Source organism: Heterocephalus glaber, unplaced genomic scaffold (genome assembly GCF_053883595.1).
Source record: "Heterocephalus glaber isolate CG9 unplaced genomic scaffold, H.glaber_assembly_v1.0 deba00001673, whole genome shotgun sequence".
In the NCBI taxonomy this organism is placed as follows: Eukaryota; Metazoa; Chordata; class Mammalia; order Rodentia; family Bathyergidae; genus Heterocephalus; species Heterocephalus glaber.
Window position 1 is genome coordinate 10,874,240 of NW_028258410.1, and position 20,093 is coordinate 10,894,332.

At 44.3% G+C, this 20,093-nt stretch overlaps 1 protein-coding gene and 1 long non-coding RNA gene across 3 annotated transcripts in view; both read right to left on the minus strand.

Moving 5' to 3' along the window:
• Positions 1–20,093, minus strand: part of Phactr3 (phosphatase and actin regulator 3) — a 214,529-nt gene that overhangs the window by 154,193 nt on the left and 40,243 nt on the right. The gene's annotated exons all lie outside the window — the stretch shown is intronic.
• The window catches only part of LOC147822158 (uncharacterized), a 34,082-nt gene continuing 14,798 nt past the window's right edge, over positions 810–20,093 (minus strand). Inside the window, exon 3 of the long non-coding RNA XR_015445959.1 lies at positions 810–19,641. This is a non-coding gene — a long non-coding RNA (uncharacterized LOC147822158). The remainder of the gene's footprint in view (positions 19,642–20,093) is intronic.

The window sequence follows — 20,093 nt, forward strand, 5'->3', positions numbered from 1 at the left end:
GCCAGCTGACTGTCCTACCCACTCTCCACGGTGAGACAAGAGTACTTATCATGGACGGGAGAAAGGATAAACTTGCAGTATTGTAATGAAACTCCGATGGTCTGGGGTGGCTTAGAGTGTGAAGAGGTCCCAGCCACAGAGTAAATCCTACCACTGGCTACTCTTCATGGGCAGAGAGCAAGAAACCTGAAAGACCCTCCAGATATGCAGGGCCTCTGACAGCCCAACCAAAATCAAGAGAAATGCAGACCTTTCCTTTGGGACACATGAAGCTGGTAGTGAATTAAGTCAAATTAAAGCTGCAAAAAAAGTCCAGACCCAGTTCAAATTCTGACAAGGTTACCCAGCTCCAACTCTGATAACCAGAAAGAAGAGGAATAAACTGTTGTTTGATACAAAATGCCTGGTATGCAGTACAAAATAGGATGTCTGAAGAAGAAAAAAAATTTGTCTCATGGACAAAAGAAGAAACCCAACAATAGAAGAAAATCCAGAAACAGCCCAGCTACTGAAATTATCAGACAAGAAGTTAAAAATAGTTGGGCGTAGTGACATACACCTGTAATCCCAGCACTCAGGAGGCTGAGGCAGGAGTATGAACTATATAGCTAGATCTTGTCTCAAATAAGTAAGTAACTAAAGAAAGAAGAAAGAATTTTAAGATAACTATGATAATGATTTTAAAGAATAGTATATGAAGATAGACAATATATCTGAAGAGAAAGAAAAATGAAACACATAAACACTGTAAGAAATACCCAAATGGAAATGTTACAATAAAATATATAATATTATAAACAAAAACTTCATTAAATGGTCTCGATGACAGAGTAGACAGAGGAAAAGAAATGATCAGATTGAGAACACAGATATAGGAGGCTAATAGCTCCATGACTGTGGCAAGCTAAGCTGTGGGCCAGCTAGCTTATCAGAGAAGATCAAAGGATGAGGCAGTATGGAAAATCTCAAACTCAAAAATACTCTTGCAATAGGGTTCAAATTTAGTTGGGAGGTATGCGCCCTGAACATGTGAGACAGAGAGAGAGAGAGAGAGAGAGAGAGAGAGAGAGAAATATCACCTAGCAACTAGTGGAAGCTGACAGCTTGGTGTAATGCCAACTGAGACAGACAGCTTCCCAGAGGAGTCAGGGAAGGAGACGGAAGAGGGCAGTCACAGAAGGACCTGCAAAGCCACCGTCATCTCAGAGTGAACGTGCACATCCTCATGGTGGCACCATCTAAGAACCAACACAATACCTCCACACTGTGGGGAAAATGAACCCGGAAACAGCCTGTGCATGTCATGAGAAACAAACAAGCCAGGGCAAGGGCAACTGGTATCCAGAGTTTCTAAAATTTATTATCTAACAGGTCTAGTCTGGGAGAAAAAAAGTTACAAGGTATAAAAATACAGAAGCGAGTCACAAAGAAAAAACACCTGAAAGATGCAGACAATAGAAACTGCCTATGAAAGGTCCCAATTGTCAGACTTACCAAAGACTTCAAAGCAGCTTTTATAAACAACTTCAAAACATTTCAAAAATGTTCATACTTAATAAGGTTGTCAAAAGGGTGATGGCAATGTCTAATCAAATAGAGAATTTCAATAAAGAGAGATTATTTAAAAGAATCAAATGGAAATTCTGGAGTAGAAAAATTTAATTTAGTGAAAAAGTCACGAAAGGGATCAATTAGCAGCTTTGAACTGGCAGAAGAATCACTGATCTGAAAATCAGTTAGAAATTATTCAATCTGAGCCAGGCATAGAGGCACATACCTGTAATCTCAGCTTGGGAGGCTGAGGCAGGAAGACCATGAGTATGAGCCCAGCCCGACCTACATAGCAAGTTCAATACTGACCTGGATTACATAGCAAGATCTTGACTCCAAAAAAAGGGAGGAAAAGAAAAAAATATTCAATCTGAAGAATAGAGAGGAAATATGAAGAAAAACCATGGAGCGCCATTAAGTGGACTGACCCAACACATATACAGTATAATGGGAGTATCAGGAGGAGAGAAGAGTGAAAAGGAAGCAGGAAATATGTTCAAAAAAATAATGGCTGAAATGTCTCTTACAAGGTAATTTTTTTAAACTTCATACATCCAAGAAGGTCAGCAGACTCTAGGATAAATTCAGAGACATCCAGAACCAGACACATCCAGGTCAAGATGCTAAAAGACAACTATAAAAAAAAAATCCTGAAGGTAGTAAGAGAAGAATGACTGGTCACGTAAATAGAAAGCACAGTCAGATGAACAGCTGACTTTTGAACATGAGCAACAATAGTCAGGAGGTAGTGGGATGGCACATTCGAAGTCCTGAAAGGAAAAAAAGCTACCAGCTAAGAGTCTTATATTTTAATTTTTTTAATTTAAAACTTTCCCAGATAAATAAACTGAAGACATTACTGAAAGACTTCCCTTATTAGAAAAGCTTTTCAGGCTGAAAACTAGACAGTAGTTCAAATCTACCAACACACAAAACCAAGAAGCTCTTACCCATTTCATGGGAATTATGTAACTATGAACTGCAGCATGAATGCATATTTCTTCTGCTTCCTCAGTTAACTGATTTAAAATACACATACAGTTGTATACATATTATGTTTACAACATATAAAAATGTAAAAAGATCTACAATAATGGCACAAAGGAAGTGTGTGAGGAAAGCCATATTGGAGTAAGAAAGTGGCATCAGATGCCACAATCTATCTGAACAAAGAGAACCAGAAATGACAAATAAGAAGGTTAATGTAACAAATTCACAAATATGCACTTGTTTTCCTCTATTCTCTCAGGTGCCTTGAAAGATATCAATTCATGTAAAGTACTAAAGGTGACAATTTACTGTAACTGTAGAATATATATAGATACAATAGGTATAAAAATTATAGCATCAACAGGGAAAAGGCATAATGTCCTATGGGAGAAACGTTTCTGTGTCCGACTGGATTTAATATGATTGAAGTATTCTTATAAATTAAGATGTATATAATCACCCCCAGAGCTACCACTAGGAAAATAACAAAAACTTGTTTAGAAAAAAAAAAGTTCCACTGAAATAATGCAAATTCCACTTACTTAAGACAAAAGTAAACAGTAAAGGAAAAATAGAACAAACAAAAAAGACATGAGCTGTAAAAAACAAGTTAAAAAGCAAATGCAAATTCAGCTAGAACCATAATAACATTAAGTGTAAATGGATTAGACATTGTAACAAAGGGTAAAGATTGTCAGACTAAATGAAAGTTCAGTCCATGCTGTCTATGAGAAACACACTTTAGATTCAAGAATACAAACAAATTGAAAGTAAAAGGATGCAGAAAGGTAAATTATGCAAACAGCAACCATAAAAAGCTAGAGTGGTTATTTTAATACCACTTAAAATTACTTTAAAATATTGTTACTAGAGATCTAGAGAGGTATTTTATAATGATAAAAGTGTCAATCCATCAGCAAGGCATAACAATGATACATGCATATGTACCTATCAAGAGAGCCCCAAAAAACATTAAGGAAAATTGACAGAGTTAAAGGAGAAATAACCACAGTTGGAATCTTCAGTAGCCCACTTTCAGTCATGAATATAACAAGTAGGCAGAAGTTCAAGAGGAAATATAAGAACTGAATAACATTATAAGCAAACTTGTATATCATATATTATAGGGTAGATATCTATACAACACTTCACCCAGCAACCACAGACTATACATTCTTCTGAAATGTACATGGAACATTCTCCAGGACGGATCATAAGCTGAACCATAAATCAAGCCTCAATGAATTAAAAAGGACTGAAATGATTTTTAAAATATGATTTCTGACAAAAATGGAATGAAATCAAAATTCAATAACAGAAAGAAATTTGGAGAATTCACCAATATACAAAAATTAAACAACAGGCTATTAAATTACCAATGAGTCAAAGAGTAAATCAAAAGGGAAATTAAAAATAATATAAGATGAAGAGTAAACCAAAACTTAGAAGATACAGCTAAAGAAATGCTTAAGGAAAATTCACAACTGTAGATGAAGTAAAACAGAAGAAAACTATCAAAACAATAACCTAGTGTTCTCTCTGAAGACAGAGAGAGATTAAAGTAAATGTAATGCAATTTGCAGAAAGGAATTAATGAAAATTAAAGAAAAAGGGAGCAGAAAAACTACAGAGAAAAACAACAAAGGACTTCATTCTTTTAAGGATAAACAAAATTTACAAACCAAAACGGAGAAGACTTAAATTACTACAGCCGAGAATGTAAGAGAGGCCAACACCAACAAACTTGAAGAAGTTGAAAGAATTAGAAGACTGTACTATGAACATTACATGCCAATAGATTAGTGACTCAGAAATGGCCAACCCTGCCAAACCTTGTTTGAGAAAGTATTTAAATCGTTGACCCATTCTTCTAGCCCCCATATTTTCTGCATAGCGGTACTGAAATTTAAAAGCTTGATCACTGTCAAATTTAATTTTTTTAAGGCAAGAATTCTTTACAGGGGGTGGTATATATTTCCAGTTGCATTTTAGAAACTGCCTAATTGCCCTGCTTTTAAAAAGAGGAAGTGAAATCAGTGGATTCGGGTTAAACCTGCCTGATCCATCCATTATGAAATTCGCCATCAATATTTACCTAATGATCTTTGGCACTCTTTGAGAATGATGTGTCTGGTCATCATTTCATTCAGGTTGTCAAAAGATTTTGTAATTCTCTCCTTCTGCCTTATTAAATAAATGTTATTTTTAATATAAAGAAAACTTTTAATAATCAACTAACTATATATAGAGAGATCCAAAAGATAGATAGATAGATAGATAGATAGATAGATAGATAGATAGATAGATATTGTTTGTCTGGAAAACTCCAATTGACACAATGACATACCCAGAGATCACACCACAGTATAGAACAACCTCATCTCCTTTGTAGTTATCTAATACCCCATTGTTTGGATGTACCACAATTTAACCTAATCTACTATTCATGAACATGCAGGTTATTTCCAACATTTTGCTCTAATGAATAATGGCAAAATGAATAGCCTTGCATGTATACTATTTTACATTTCATCAAGATAATTTGAGACAGATTTCTAAGTAGGATAGCTGCATATGAAATTATGCTAAATGGAGCCAACTTTCCTTCCATAAAGTTTATGTGGTTACACTGAGTGACAGTATGACACAATCTTTTAACTTAAAAATTCCTATTTTTATATTAACTGACACTGATAGTACACATTGGCAAACAATTACACAATAATTCATAATTCATTATATACTTCAGTGGCATGATTTAGCCTAGTTTCTGATATGAGAATCTACAGCACTTCAGGGAATGCAGTTTAAATGGGTTGACTTCTTCTTTTTTTTTTGTACTGGGGATTGAGCTTGGGTCCTTGTACTTCCGAGGCCAGCAGCGGAACCACTGAGCTAAATCCCCGACCTGGGTTGATTTCTTTTGAACAATTTCAATATACACACACAGACACACAAAGAAAACAAACACTCATGTATCCAACAGCCAGAATTACCAAAGTTTATTATCTCCATGTGGTTGCTGAAGATGAGTTTTCTTTCTAGTAGAAGAAACAAAACAATAAATAAGCTCCTGGTCATTGAAACCCTAAGAAACAAAGCACTGTAGGTAGGTAGAGCCCCTGCAGCGTGCAGGCATCTCATCACTTCCCACCCCGCCACTGCTGCGGTAGTAACAAGGACACTGACTCGGGATGGATCCTTCCTTCGTGGTCAGGATCGCCAGTTCCTCCACTGCTACGCTGTCCCTTTTGATTTTTTTTACTTATTCGTTTTATTTATTAATTTTCAAATAGGGTGGTGGTAAACATCCCTGGATAACTTCCTGCTACTTTGGGATGTGGTCTTTCTCCATGGCAAAGGACTGAGGGCTGCTGCTGGGTAGCTGCCACCTCCCCTCCCGCCCCAGAGGGACCATGCTCACCTCTACCAATGCTCGGCACATGCAGTTTCTCATACTGCCAGCACCTGCCACTGCTATGTTTTCATTCTCACCAGTCTGATAGGCAGACGTAGCATCTCAGTGTTTTAATGTGTATTGCATGGAACCATATTTTAAAACCAGTTTTTGGAATGGTAAAGTCTACTTTCAGATGGCTTTTAAAAATTCATTTCCTCCCCACAAAGGAACAAGGAATATAACACAAAAGACAAGAGTTCAGGTTTTTCCATTTCTTCTCATATCTGAAAACCTAGAATTTAGTATCTGCAGCCCTTTCTCTAAGTATGAAGTATAGGCAGATATATAAGGCATATACTTTACTAATTTTAGAGGAGAATGGAAGCCTAATCACAAAGTCCTGTTTGCAATTTTCCTAATTTTTTAAAGTTTATAATTCCGCTGGTGTATAAATGTTTTGTGTTTCACAGCAGAATCACAGATTTCTAAGAACCTCGTCTTAGAAAATATGACTAAAAAACTATGTACATTTTATATTTATCATGAATATTATTGTGTACACAGAGCCTAGTATTTTATTCTTTATAGCTTGATGTTTTGCTCATTTGCCAAAAGGAAATCATTCCCAGGATTCTTTAGTCTATTTCTATACCCATAAAAATAAAATATATGCACATCTATAAATTATTCATCTATATTTTGACAAATGTGCCAAAGTGACCTTTTGACCTTCAAGGAAAAAAATAGGAAAGGATATGAGCTCTTTATGAGATTTATATTTCTTATTTTCAACATGTGAAGGTAAACATCAAGTACGTGTTGGGGCATCATTTCTATATTGTCGGAAGGCACACTCCCAACTTATCAGTCACACTTTTAGGCTATAGAAAAGGCATCACTGAATATTACTAGGTAGGAAACTGGAAAAATCCTCCCAAATAATCCATTTGCCCTGGCATCTGCATTCTGAGTTGGAATCAGAATTTCTAACTGTGACCATAACAGGATGATGCTGTAATAGGCTGAGAGAAGTTCTTTATGGACAAGTAAAAACAAGCAGAAACTCTGTAAGACCCCATTTTATTACCACAATATCCACAGTGGATAAGCTAGCCCCAAATTTACAACCTGAAATATATGCAGCATTTGAAGAAGGAAAATACAGGGCTGCCCTATGTCAACTCTTCAAATACATTTCATTAGGAAGTGGAACCACATCAGATAAAGAGCCTCTTAATGCCTGCTTCAAAAAGCTTTGCAAGAAAAGCACATTTCTACATCTTGGCTGGACTCTCCATAACCATCGTGCATTAAATAGATTTGTTTTACCCTAGCCATTAGCATAATAACCTCTCGTAACAATTTCATACATGGGTTATTTGCTATTTGCTTTTCAATATGCTTACCATAAAATCTCACTCCCATTAGCTTTTTAAAAATATACGTATATGATGTGAAGTCATAGCAAGAAAATTCAGATATTAACTCAAGTAAATAAACAATTACGCAGCACAAAAACCCTGGGAGAAAATCATCTTTTACTACACTCAAGCCAAGAATGCTGAGTGGAAGGGAGCAAAGGAAGCCAGACGCACTGTCCACACCTGGCCTCATCACTCACACACAGCTACTTCCTGGCCCAGCAATCTGAGGTCCTAGCAAGGGTTCTGGAGAGGTTGGTCCACAGCTCCCGAGTCTTTCCAGGGTGGGGCAGGCATGGCTGCTGGGAAGAGGTGGCTCCCCTCTGGGCGAGCATGTCTCTCACTTGCTCACCCTCACAGTGAGTCACATACACCCAATCCATCATTCCCTAATCCAAGTGTGTCCTTTTGAATTACTGCCCAGGGATGTGACAGTGATGGACAGGTCCCACAGGAAGCCAAGGTCACGCAAGCCTGACCTAGGAAGTGAAACAAATAGTTCTCAGCTCCAGAAGGTCAGGTCTTCCTTCCAAGACCTCTCCCAGTGCCTCCACCTGGTCTCTGGGAAAAGGATAAATGGGTAGAGCCAGCCTCTTGCTGGCCAAAGAATCACTGGGAGATGCCAAGAACCTCTCTGAAGACTGTGACATGGAGTCTTAGAGGCTGCCCAATAGCTGCCAAGCCCTTCTGAGGTCACGGCACCTGGGCTGCCCTTGGAGACCCAGTCCTTGTCCACTCAGGACATGTGATTGGGAAGGAGCTGACCACCTTTGGGTCCGTTAGGTATTTTTCCCGAGTTGCATATTTGTTTTCCTTAACTAGCAAGAAGGAGAAAACCCCTTCCTGTGGCAGTGCTGAGAGGGGCAGTGCTCAGGACACTGCAGCACAGGGCAGCCAGCCTCAGCCTTCCCCAGCCAGATGTGGACACGCAGGACTTGGTTTGTATTTGCTACTCACAGCGAAGTGTCAGGCCTTGGGCTTGGCCATGGAGGCCCAGCTGGAAGTGGAAAACAGACTCGGTCCTTTTCCCCCCAGAGAGCAGGAGTCAGTGTGGCGGGGAAGGGGAAGAGTAGGGCCAGGATAAGGAGAGAGAGGGTTGAAACTAAACAACTGATGTCATGGCTACTGTTCATTTCCTTTTTATCACAACAGACAGAGTTAGTTCAAAACAGCTTTCCACCTCAAAAGGTGGACCCACATGGAGAGAGACATCCACACGTTTCTCCAGGTACTCAGTGCCAGCTTTCAATTTGACCGTGGCACAGGCCTTCCATGGTAGCTCCCCCAAGGAGTTACATTTGCTACTCAGGGCTCTGTGGTCCCCAGCTCTGTGCAGGGAGCCAGCACCCATGAACCCTGACTTCGCAAGGAGCCTTTTCCACTCCACCAGACTCTACATATCCCACTGCTTTCACAGCCCTTAGCAGATGCTTAATAAATGTCTGCAGGCTGGGGCTCAGCTCAGTGGTAGAGTGCTTATCCAGCATGTGAGAGGTCTTGGATTCCATCTCTGCAAGAAAAAAAATTGCAAGATGGACAGGAGGGTGAAGGGACTGTCTGGGACCTTCCAGATCTGCTGCTGCCAGAGGAGACACTGCTTGAGCCCTAAGCCGCCAGACCCCCTTGGGTTCTCCTCGAGTACAGCCAGGAATGGCCTCAAAAGTTGGCAAAACAACTCTCAGTGGGACTCGATACCTGCCTGGGTGCTACCTTCACAGATAGCCAAACTGTGACTACGGAAGATGTAAGCAGAAGGCCTGCGGCACCCCTCCCCCCTCCCACGCCCTTTTTCATTTGGAATCGAGTATTTTTAGATGAAATCGGTGGATTGCATCAGCCACATCTCTGCGCCTGCCCTGAGCCCTCCCCTGGCTGAGCCCTCCTCGCTCCGTTGGCTCCTGGCTGCTCCACCGGGCCTGCACCAGAGTCTTCTGCAGTCAGGAAGCATTAACTCTCTCACTGGGGTTTTATTTGGATGCATTTTAGCATGCAGTGTTTGCTTTCTAATTTTGGAGTCTAATCATCCTGTGAAGACCGAGGCAAATGTCTGTTCTGCTTGAAGCAAGGGCATAGTTCCGTGTAGGATTACTCACAAAATGGTCAAAACTAGGAAAAGACAAAATTGGGGTAATCACATTAAGTCCAGATGTGAAAATAATAAAAGCAGGATGCACCGAATTCCTCCAGTGCTACAGAGTGAAGCAAATCAAAAGCTATGAGGAAATCAGTTATAAACTTAGTTCCCACTAATAGGGAAAACACTACAAGTGAGAGAGAGAGAGAAACATCCAAGTAATGCCCACACTGATGCTTGGGTGTGAGCGACGTACATTCTCATCCAACTCTGATCCGGACTCTCAAGAGAAGGCTAAAGACCTCAGTGTCAGCAGAAGAGCGTGCTGCCACCTGTAGACACACAAGGCCCTGATGGGGCACCGAGGTGCCGCATGCTTCCAACCTTCATTCCTTGGGACCTGGGGATCCTGCTTGTAAGAATGTAGCCCCAAGAAATACTCAGAGAGATACACAAAATGGTACAGAGCATGAGGTCACCACCAACAAAAGCCTCCAGCCAGACTAAGTTTCCGTGAAGGAGATATGGTTAAATAAGTTTTGCAATTTCATTTTCTAGCACATTTGGTTTTAAGTATTCTGAACAGTGTGGAGAAATGCTTACAATATATTATTTTGATAAAAGACATTTACTGAATGATTCCAGTGCAGTAAAAAACATCTTACATAGAAAATAGGCTCTCAGGAAACATAAAAACGTGACCAAAGAGTTATCCATGGTGGGAGTGGGGAATTTGTAAACGGTTTTTATTTCCAGTGTTTTCTGAGTCTTCAATAATGAATATAATTTTCTTCCTAATTGGAATAAAAATAATGCAGCCATTAGACAAACAAGCAAATAACTATCCAAGAAGCTCCAATGCCCCTAAGAGGCCAGGAAGCCAAAGGACGAAGCCTGGGCGGCCTGCTTGCCCTTACCCAAGTCCCTCTCTCGTTAACCCTAGCCACTTCTTTCCAGACCCAATACCAGCGGCCAGCCGTACCCCTGCCAGTCAGAGCTCACCAAAGCCTCCCAGGGCCCAGGTGTTTGTGACAGCGAAGCTGGGAGCCAGGACAGCCACGGGTCACGTGCTCAGGATCCCTACAGGACAAGGCAAGGGTCTCTGAAAGGAACTGGGGCTCGTGAGATTCGACTGAGTCTAGAGGGAATACCAGAAGAGCAATCAATAAGAGGGGACGGGCCATTGCTCGCTGTTGCATAACTTATTGGTACATAAAGAAGCAGTAGAAACAACCAGGTCCCCATTAGTCTCTGCCTTGAGGCTGGGAGACTGGGAGACGGCTTCTGTGAGGGCGTACATGCAGATGTCTGCACATGCGCCTGATGGCTAAGGAAGTGTCCACCTGACTGGGCTTCAGGGTGCCAGGGTGTTCTGGGGTCTGTAAGGCCATTTCTGGATGGTGTGGGCACTGCGAGGAGAGACAGAGCAGAGCAGATGGCCCCCCGCCAGTGTGGGCGGGCCCTGTCCAACCCACTGAAGGATTGAAGAGAACAACAAGCAGAGAATGCCGAGAATGCTCTCTGCCTCACAGTCCTCCAGCTGGCACAAGTCTTCTTCAGAATCAGACTGAATTTTACACCTGTACTGATTTTTACACCTGAACTGAATTTTACACCTGTACTGATCTTCAGACTCAAACTAGAACTCCACCATCAGAAACCTCAGGTCTTTGCTGAGTGCTGGGACTTCTAAACTTCCAAACTCTCATGAGTTAGTTCCTCCTAATAAACCAGATAGAGAGACAGATAGACAGATAGATATAGATACATACATACATAGATCCACATTGCTGTGGTTTTCTGGAGAATATACATATATAAATATCTTTTTCTATCTCTATATAAATATTTATATTTGCATATCAAAATAGATCTATAAGTATGTACCTACATATTTGTGTATATATGTAGAGAGAGAGAAAAAGCTAGAACAATAATATCATAAACTTGGCTATTAGTCCTTGCCCTGCTGGTTCGTTATGGTCCATTTTTATAATTTGGAAGCTAAGCGGTTGATTTTTCAAAGGAACATTTAAGGTCCTTTTGCAACGACAAGTACATTTGTCTGCATTCTCCTCACAGTTCATTGCATCTGCAAGCTCCCTAACCTTTCAAAGCCATGCTGCCTTCCTTTGAGATGCTGGGCAGAAGTCCACATGGTGTGATCTCTCTACAGGCGAGATGTCCATTTTCACCGTGGTGCCTGCTCTCCTCTTGCTCTGATGCACATGTCACCCCGCCCATCCACATCTGTTGTTTCCTTCTGTCATTTCACTTGTCATTTCTGCTCTTGTCTCTGCCTTCTACAATGCTGAGTCAAGAAATACACTGGCACACTTCAGATTTTTGAGATATGAGAATTGAAAGCAGACATTTTTACAGAGTAAAGGAGTTTCTGGTGAAAATCTAGGCTTTCAAATTGTCCTAAAAATCAAAGAGCTGGCAGCCTTGAGCTTATCTTCCCACTGACACCTAGCGAGGCTCACAGCATCAGTCTTGGGTTCCCACCCCTCCCCAGCGCTCCCTGCCCCAAGGCTGGGAAGGGAACTGTGTCTCACCAGGACTGGTTGATCCTGCCTGGCCCCTGGGCACATTCGTTCTCCACCCTGGCTCTCTAGCATCTCACCTATGGCCCTCCTGTGCACGTGCCCTGGCCCCAAACCAGGCAGCAGATTCCTTGGCAGCATGGTAGCAGCAACAGTCACAGCATCCACAGCTGGCATGCACTGCGTCCACAGGACAGGCCACGCATCTCCCACACTTCCCGCACTTGATCCTACTGACCCGAAAGGCTAAGAATCTTTCCAAGAGTGCTTCGCTGGGGAGGGGCTGACCCAGGGTTTGAGTCAAGTAGGAGGAAACCCAGACCTCACCATCCACCAGTCTGCCTCACTCTGCACCCCACAGGCTCAGTCCCAGGGTATACAGGGCGGAAAACATGTGCTCTCCACTGTCCGCTGAGATGCCTCTCACAAAGCACAATTGAACAGGAGAGAAGCGTCATGGCTGGGTTTACGAGTCTTTCTGCATTCTCATAGGAGGGGGAAAGAAAATAGATTTCTAGGCACTGAATTCCAGCCCAGTACATCTTTTCCAAGATTCTAAGAAAAAGGAAACAAAGAGAGTGAAATGGAAACTGAGATAAGGGAAATTAACAGCTGCTAGACACCAGCTGAATGCTGACTACTCTCCATACAAACGCATCCCTTCTCCTCCTCTACCTTATCACAGGATTGGCATTACGATGGGGAACTGAGGCAGAAAGAGGGGCAATGACTTGCCCAAAGCTATACAGCCAGAAAGTGGTGGAGCTGAGATGCAAACCTAAGTTTTTCTAATGCCCATACTCTTTATGGCTGCCTCCCATGATCCTCAAAGTCAGCCTTGCAAATATTTTTTCAATCAGCCAGCCCAGGAGACATGCAGTGCAAGATAAGACTCAAGGTGAGAGATGCAAGAGGAGAGTGTGTGGCCTGTAGAGCCTTCTCCCGACTATAACCAGAGCACCTGATGACAGCTTGGACAAAGCCAAAGGGCAGACAGACATGCAAGGCTATTTCCTTCCTCCAGGAGCTGATACCAACAGAACTCGGGGACACTGTGGGCAATATCTCCACTCTAGACTATGTCTCTGTTGCCTCTATAAACATCTGTCCTTCAGCCACTTAATCTTCTACCACTGTCCTCCAGCTGCCTGTCCATCCACACCCCAACCTTCCAGTTCTATTCACACACCTATCTATCCATCAGCTATGCATCCACCTATCCATACATCATCCATCCATCTCATCATCTATCCATCCATATATCTTCATGTCCATTTTCCATCCATCTATCTGCCCATGTATGTAACCCTTACTAAGACCACACTGTGTATGAGGCACTGGGACAGAGAGCAAGCTGGAGACTGTTCCTATCCTCACAGGGCTGGCTATGGCTTGGCCCATATAACCGATCTTCAACTACTAAGTACCAAGATAACAATTAAATGACAGTTTTGGTGAGTACCACAAAAGTACTTTCAGCCTGCTAGAGTGCATACCAGAGAAGCACACATGGATGTTGGGGGTGAGGGGAGCAGGTGTCAAGGAGGCCAGGCAGCATTTAACACAGAACTGAGACTAAGACCATGGGCCCTGCACCAGGCAGCCAGATTCACACCCCTACTCTGCAGTTTTCCTGCTTGATGACTATGAGTTCACAGCCCCACTTCTAAGGGCTTCGCTTTCCTCCTGTTCAAAATGGGGGTGATAACAATAGGAATCTCCTAGAGCTACCAAGAGATTTCAGAAGGAAGAGCTACAAGCCTGACAGATTCGAGCAGACCACCAAGCAAGACATTAAATGTCTTCCTAGATCCATCACTGATTCAGCCTCTCAGCAACTTCTCCACGGGGAAAGAAAATGCACCCAAAGCAACCACTGTAACAACCACAGGGGAGGTGGTTGGCAGAAAGGATGGCTTCCCCTCCCCTGTGTTTTTGATGCCCCCTTCCATGTTTCGTGTTTTGACTGTGGCATGTTTGTTGGCTCTGAAAGATTATTTCCAAACTGTTCAGGTTGGGCCCAAATGTGGGGAGAAGAACAGGGACAGTCAGGAATCAATGACATGGTCATCATTTTTAAGGAGCAAATTCAATTCCTAGGGAAAGTGTGTCCTGTAAGGATGTGAGTTTCTAAGGAGAGTCCAACAGCTGGGATTTTTACCAGTCATTAACTTAGAACAAATGGGAGCTAAAATGTCATGGCCTGGACCCCTGTGTAATCTCAGGAAAGGGGGAGGAGACAACACAGCCAGATGAATGAGAAGTGAAGGCCATGAAAAGACAGGGGCACGGACCAGTTCACCTGTCCACACTGTGATGTCTTCAGTGTGCAACACAAAGGTCAGACTGCCCTGGGGAAAAGGCATCCACCAGAAATAGCACCCTGGTCAGGAGCTGCAGGAGAGTGTCCCAAACAGGGGGCTCCGGCCCCAGGGCCCCAAGTCCTCCTCTATAATGGGAAGGGTGCCCAACTTTAGACCCCACACAAAATATACCCACCACCCACCACGGTGTGATAGCCAGGGGAAGTTAGTAAGGTAACGGACTGCAGCCCACCCAGCCCACTAAGGGGGTCTTCTTCATTCATGTTAAAGAACATGGAAATAAATACACTGTAACGTATCAGGTAGCTAAACACTTCTGTGTATTCTTGCTCATTTATCAAGCATTGACGAAGTACAAGGAATTGTGCCAGGGCCTTCGTACACGTCGGCACTATCTTTAGAACAGCCCTGCAAGGAAATACCCTGGCGTCCCCTGGGGTGAGAAAATGGCAGCTCTGAGGGGTCACAGACATTTGTCCAGAGGCATACAGACAGTACCAGGGGCCTCCCCCCGCCAGGTGTGCCTGACCCTCCCCTGTACCTCTCCTCCCCTCCACCTCCCACTGTGAGCCAACCAGGACCAAGGGCTCAGGCAGCAACTGCACTCTGCTCAAATCCAGACTAGGCCTTCACTGGCTGAGGGTTCAGGAGTTCTCACTTTCCTCATCTGTAAAATGTGGCTACCAGCATCTGGAGCATCAGGTGTTATGAGGATTGATGAAATAAAACTTGAAAGGTGCATGGTAGGTCCTCAGTAAATGCTGTCTCCTGCTGTCTGCACTCCTGACCCACATCCCTGCTAAACTGTCTGAAGATTCAAACTGGGTTTATAACCACCTCCCAAACTGGAAACTAAAAGGAATGAGGGAAATGACTAGGGATACTTCCACATTGTCACCTCTGAGGACACATCCTACTCAGAACACCCAAAGTGATGCAAATACAGACAGGGAGCTTTTTACCATCAGACAGGCACAAATAAAAAGGTGGACAAGATCCAGGATCACTAAACGCACGATGGAGCTGCCACTTCTAACACTGACAGTAGGAACCTAAGGTAATGAAGTCCCTTAGGAGGATGTCATGGTACTTCTGGACCAACATAGAAAACACAAGGACACAGGAAGACAGGAGCTCTCATCACTGAGAAGCAGACCGCAGTCCCTTGAGGAGAGCAGCCGGAGAGGCTGCTGCACGTGGAAAACCCACAGCCACTGCGAAGTTGCCCAGATATTCCTGTCCCCTAGGAAAGAGAGTTAGCACCCCACGTGGACTTCTCAACAGTTCCCTTCCACACCATGGTGATACGTGTCAGAGATCAAATGTACTGAAGTCACCAAAATGCCTACAGAACCTTATCTCTACATCTTAGGATTCAATATCAATATTCAATATTACTTTTTCCTTTGTGTTTGTCTGTTTGGCAAATATTTCGCATGCACGCGTGTGCGCACACACACACACACACCAAAAATATAACTTTAATTTTTATATTGAAAGATTTTTAGTAAAAAATGTAATAGAAAGCAAGGAGGTAGCCTTCCTCCTGCCTTTATTTTAGACAAAGCCAGCACTCTCTACTCCAGCCCTTTCCACCAAGAATTCTAGGATGGTGACCACGCACATTGCCTCTCCTCATCGCTGAGCCAGGACAACAGCCCTGAACTCCCTGGTGTGGTGGCCACTAGCCATGGGAGGCTATTTACATGTAAACTGATTCAGCTAAATAAAAGTGAAAATTCAGTTTTGCAGTTGCAAGAACCGCATTTCAAGTATTCTACAGCCCTTCCTGGCCAGAGACTGCAGCGCTGGACAGCACAGTGCAGATGGAGAACATCTCCACCACTGCAGAATGCTCTGTCTCCTTGTGAAGGCAGCCTCTGCAGTGAGACCAGAGACCAGAAAGGCAAGGGGCAGTCTGCAGAGCAAACAGCTGCAGTTTCCTGAAGGGAGCAGAGAGGAAGTATGTTGGAGTTTCAGCATTGATGTGTAGAGTCAAGGCTGTGATCGGATGGTGGAAATGTTCAGCTGGGCCGTGGAGTGGGAAACAACCACAGAACACACAGAAACCAGTGGGCCAGGTGGGCCCAGGCACTGGCATTTGCTGACCCTTGCTCTTGTGAGAATCAGGATTGTCGTCACTGTTAACAGCCAAACTCCTGACCTGTGAAATGCTTTACCTTCAGCTCCTTACCTAATTTGGACTCCGCCTAATTAATTCTATTATTATCCCGACTTTACAAAGGAAGGAACTGAGGCAGAGAGGCTGGGACTCACGTCCAGGTCAATCTGATTTCAGAGGCTGCACCTATAACCACAGAGTCCCCCAGAGAGCAAAATGAAACGTCACCATCTCAGCAGTTCTGGCCTCTGCACCATTACAATGTGGCCCTGGGCCATGAACTTTCCACCATATGCATTTCCAGGCCATGAAGTAAAACCTCAAAGCTTTGGAATTAAAGATATGGAATAAGAAACACATTAGTATTTTAATCTAGCAAAGAAAAAATCTAAAAATTAGACATTTTCCAGCAAATGTACACAGTTGAGTGGTTGGAGTGGAAGAAATATTCTGTGGAAAATTCAAAATGATAATGAAATTAGCAACCTGTTAGTTAACATTTCTCAGTCTTTAGTTTTGTAGGAACTTCCTGTCTCAATGTTTTCAATCATTAATCATGCTAACTATTCACCTCCACACTATTACACCATGCAAGGAACCAGAGTTTAAAGCCATGGGAAGTAATAAATTGTGGGCATGGGTAACTCATTATTAAAATTAAATGTCATTAGTGGCTCCCAAGAACACCATTGCCATGGCCTAAGGAGCTCTCCATGACACTGCATGCAAACCTAGCCAATGTGAACCGTCCAAGCACGAGGGCCTCTATTCTGAGACTCTCGCCCTACGATCCCTAAAGCCGCAGGCATCCCCAGCAGCTTGTTAAAAATGCAGAGTCTCAGGCTGCCCCCTGAAGAACCAGAGTCCACATTTTAACAAGATCCACAGCTGATTTATATGCGCACAGAAATCTGAGGAACACTGGGCCAGGCTTTATCCAGGGACCTTGTCTCTATAACTACAACACCAGAGGACTCCTGTCTTCCAGCGCAGGAAGTCTGAACTGTGCTTTCAGGCCTGTCTCGGCCCACACCTTGACTGCCTTTAAGTAATGGCAGGCAAGAGTCACAGAGCGCACCTGGCCACCACATCTCCTCTGAGTGCATAGCATCTTCCTAGCCCCCCAGGCACCAGGGAGCTTCTCGCAGGGCTGACCAGGCCCATGTCCCTGACCCGTTATCACCATTTCCTCCCTCTCCTTCCTTCCTGATGTGCAAGCTCCCCAAGGGGTACACGGCCCTCCCCCTGAACTTTCACCTCCTTCAGAGGGGTGCTCCGTATCTCACAGTATCTCCCAATTGTCACTCAGCCTACTACCAGAAGGATTTTAGCCTAAGAAAACTTCGTGGTCTAAAATGAATGCATATGTAATGTATCCTTAAGTTTAAAGGAAAATCTGATATCTACTGTCAGGGAAACATAATATTTTTCTAATAAAAATTAACACAGACCTAACTTGAACATCTTACATAAACTGGCTCTATTACCTCCTAAAATGACTTCCTCTGCAGCTAGGGAGTCAGTACCCAGAATCCTATGGGTTCATTGGCACATGGGCACCCCCAAGCATGCCCACTGGTGGGTCAGGCATTCAGTACCCAGGGCTCTGCAGCACCACACAAACAGCTCTTCTGTCCCCTTTGGCCACACAAACCTCCTGGGCCACAGCCACAGCCATGGGCAGCAGCTGCCAGTTGGCTGCTGGGGCTGGGCTCCTCCTCCCTGGGCTCCAGTCTGTCATAGGTGAAGTCCACAGGTTGACTGGACAAGCAGAGTCTCCCAAACACCTGCGGGGAGGCACTGAGGACAGTTACAGGATTGAGGCTGTTCTTTTCCTCCTTGGCTCTTGGAGAGTTCTACAGAATCACAAAAGCAAGTTTCTGACCAGAGAGAGGTAACTTCATTCTGCTCCATTTTCTGACTCAGAACTGAAGAACAGAGTTTCCAGATCTGCTTGGGACAGGGATGGGCTCACGTCCCCACAGGACATCGCCTGGAAAGACCATGGAGACAGGACAAGCGCTCAGGAAGGGTGGAAGCCTTGCAATCACAGAGACCAGTGCTGACTATCTGGACCAGCGATACAGTGCTTTACCGAGGACTGGGGAGTGGAGTCCAAATCCCAGGTGCTCAGCTCACTCCTGGAAGATTCTACAGCTTACTTCCAATCTGCTGCGAAGAAGCGACATTTGTGTTATGGTGTGAAAGTCACAGACACTTTCCCGGGCTCCCCAGAGCCAGGTGTGCTTCTAAGCGCTTCACTAGTAAGTGCTTCAGTAGGTTGGTGCTAATGCTACACTCGCTGCCTCACTTGACAGAGGAGGAAACTGAGGCACGGAGAAGTCGGCCAACTTCTCCAAGGTTTCCCGGGTAGGAACCGGCAATGCTGGACTTGGAACCAAACAGTGGCTCCTGGAGTCCAATTACCGCATCCCAGCCCTCTCTGTGAGCACAAGCTGCAGTGGCCAGAGCACTCATAACATTGCAGGGTGAGCACATTCAGCTCCAAGTGACAAGGCCAAGCCCAAGCTCTTCTGGGACCGCGGCAGGCTGTGAAGTGAGCACCACCAACAACAAAGCCCAGCTGTTAGCCGACCTGTCCAGGCCACACAGCTGCTGGGGATGAAGACACCAGGTGCTTTTCCCGGTGTTGGCAGTTGCAGGGGAGAAGAAGAAATGGGAGTGACCAGGGTGGGGTGAGGGAAATCGTAAGTAATCCCTAAGAGGATAGCTGGATTACAAGTGCAGAGAAAGAGTGGGTGCTGGGACAGAACATCCAAGGGGTTTGAGAGAGGGAGAGTGGATGGAGAGAGGGGGTCCTGGGAGTGGGAATCCAACCTCAGAATCCAAGGCAGCGGCACTTCAGGAAGACGGGGCAAGCTGAGGAGAAAGCCCTGGCCACAAAGGCTGGGTGCTTGTCCTCTGCTGTTCTGCTGATCGACAGCTCTGATGTTTGCCCACCCTGGCCCCATCCACCTGACATCCAGTGGCACCAGATGTCCTTCAGGGACATCTTGCCCACTCTCAGTGCATGGCTTGAAGGGAGCTGACCTACCTGGGAAGCTAGGGGCAGGTGCACAACCCAGCAGCAAATCAGAAGCCTCCATTCTCAACTCTATTCCATGATTGGTCAGGGCTGAGCATGTGAGCCGGCAAAGGGAACAGGCAGCAATCCCATGCAGTTTAGACTTCTGTGGGAGAACTTCATTTTTGCTAGAAGGAAATTATCAAGTGAAAGCTCCAAGTGCCAGCACAGGGAGACAGCCTGCCAGAGAAGGAATCCAGCCCAGGGGGAGTGAGGGAGAGAGAGTTGCCAGTGACAGGGTTTGAACACTTGGATCGCAGCATACTTGTGACCCAGGGAGCACAGCGCCAATGCTCATATGCTGCTTGCCTCAATAAATTGCCCTTCGAGGGTTGACCATCTTGAGTTGGGTGGGCTGCTCCTTTCAAGCAAAATCTGACTGATTCAGCTTGGGAGAGGGGCCAGGAGCCAGACCCTAGGGAGCAATGGTGCAGGAACCAGCCCTGCTGCCATGTCAATCTCGGACTTCCAGCTTCCAGGACCGAGACAGTAAGTTTCTATTGTTCAAGTTCTATTGTTTAAGTGGTGTTTTATTGCTATGGCCATAATCAGGGAGGGAGAAAGAGGAACGATGAACGTT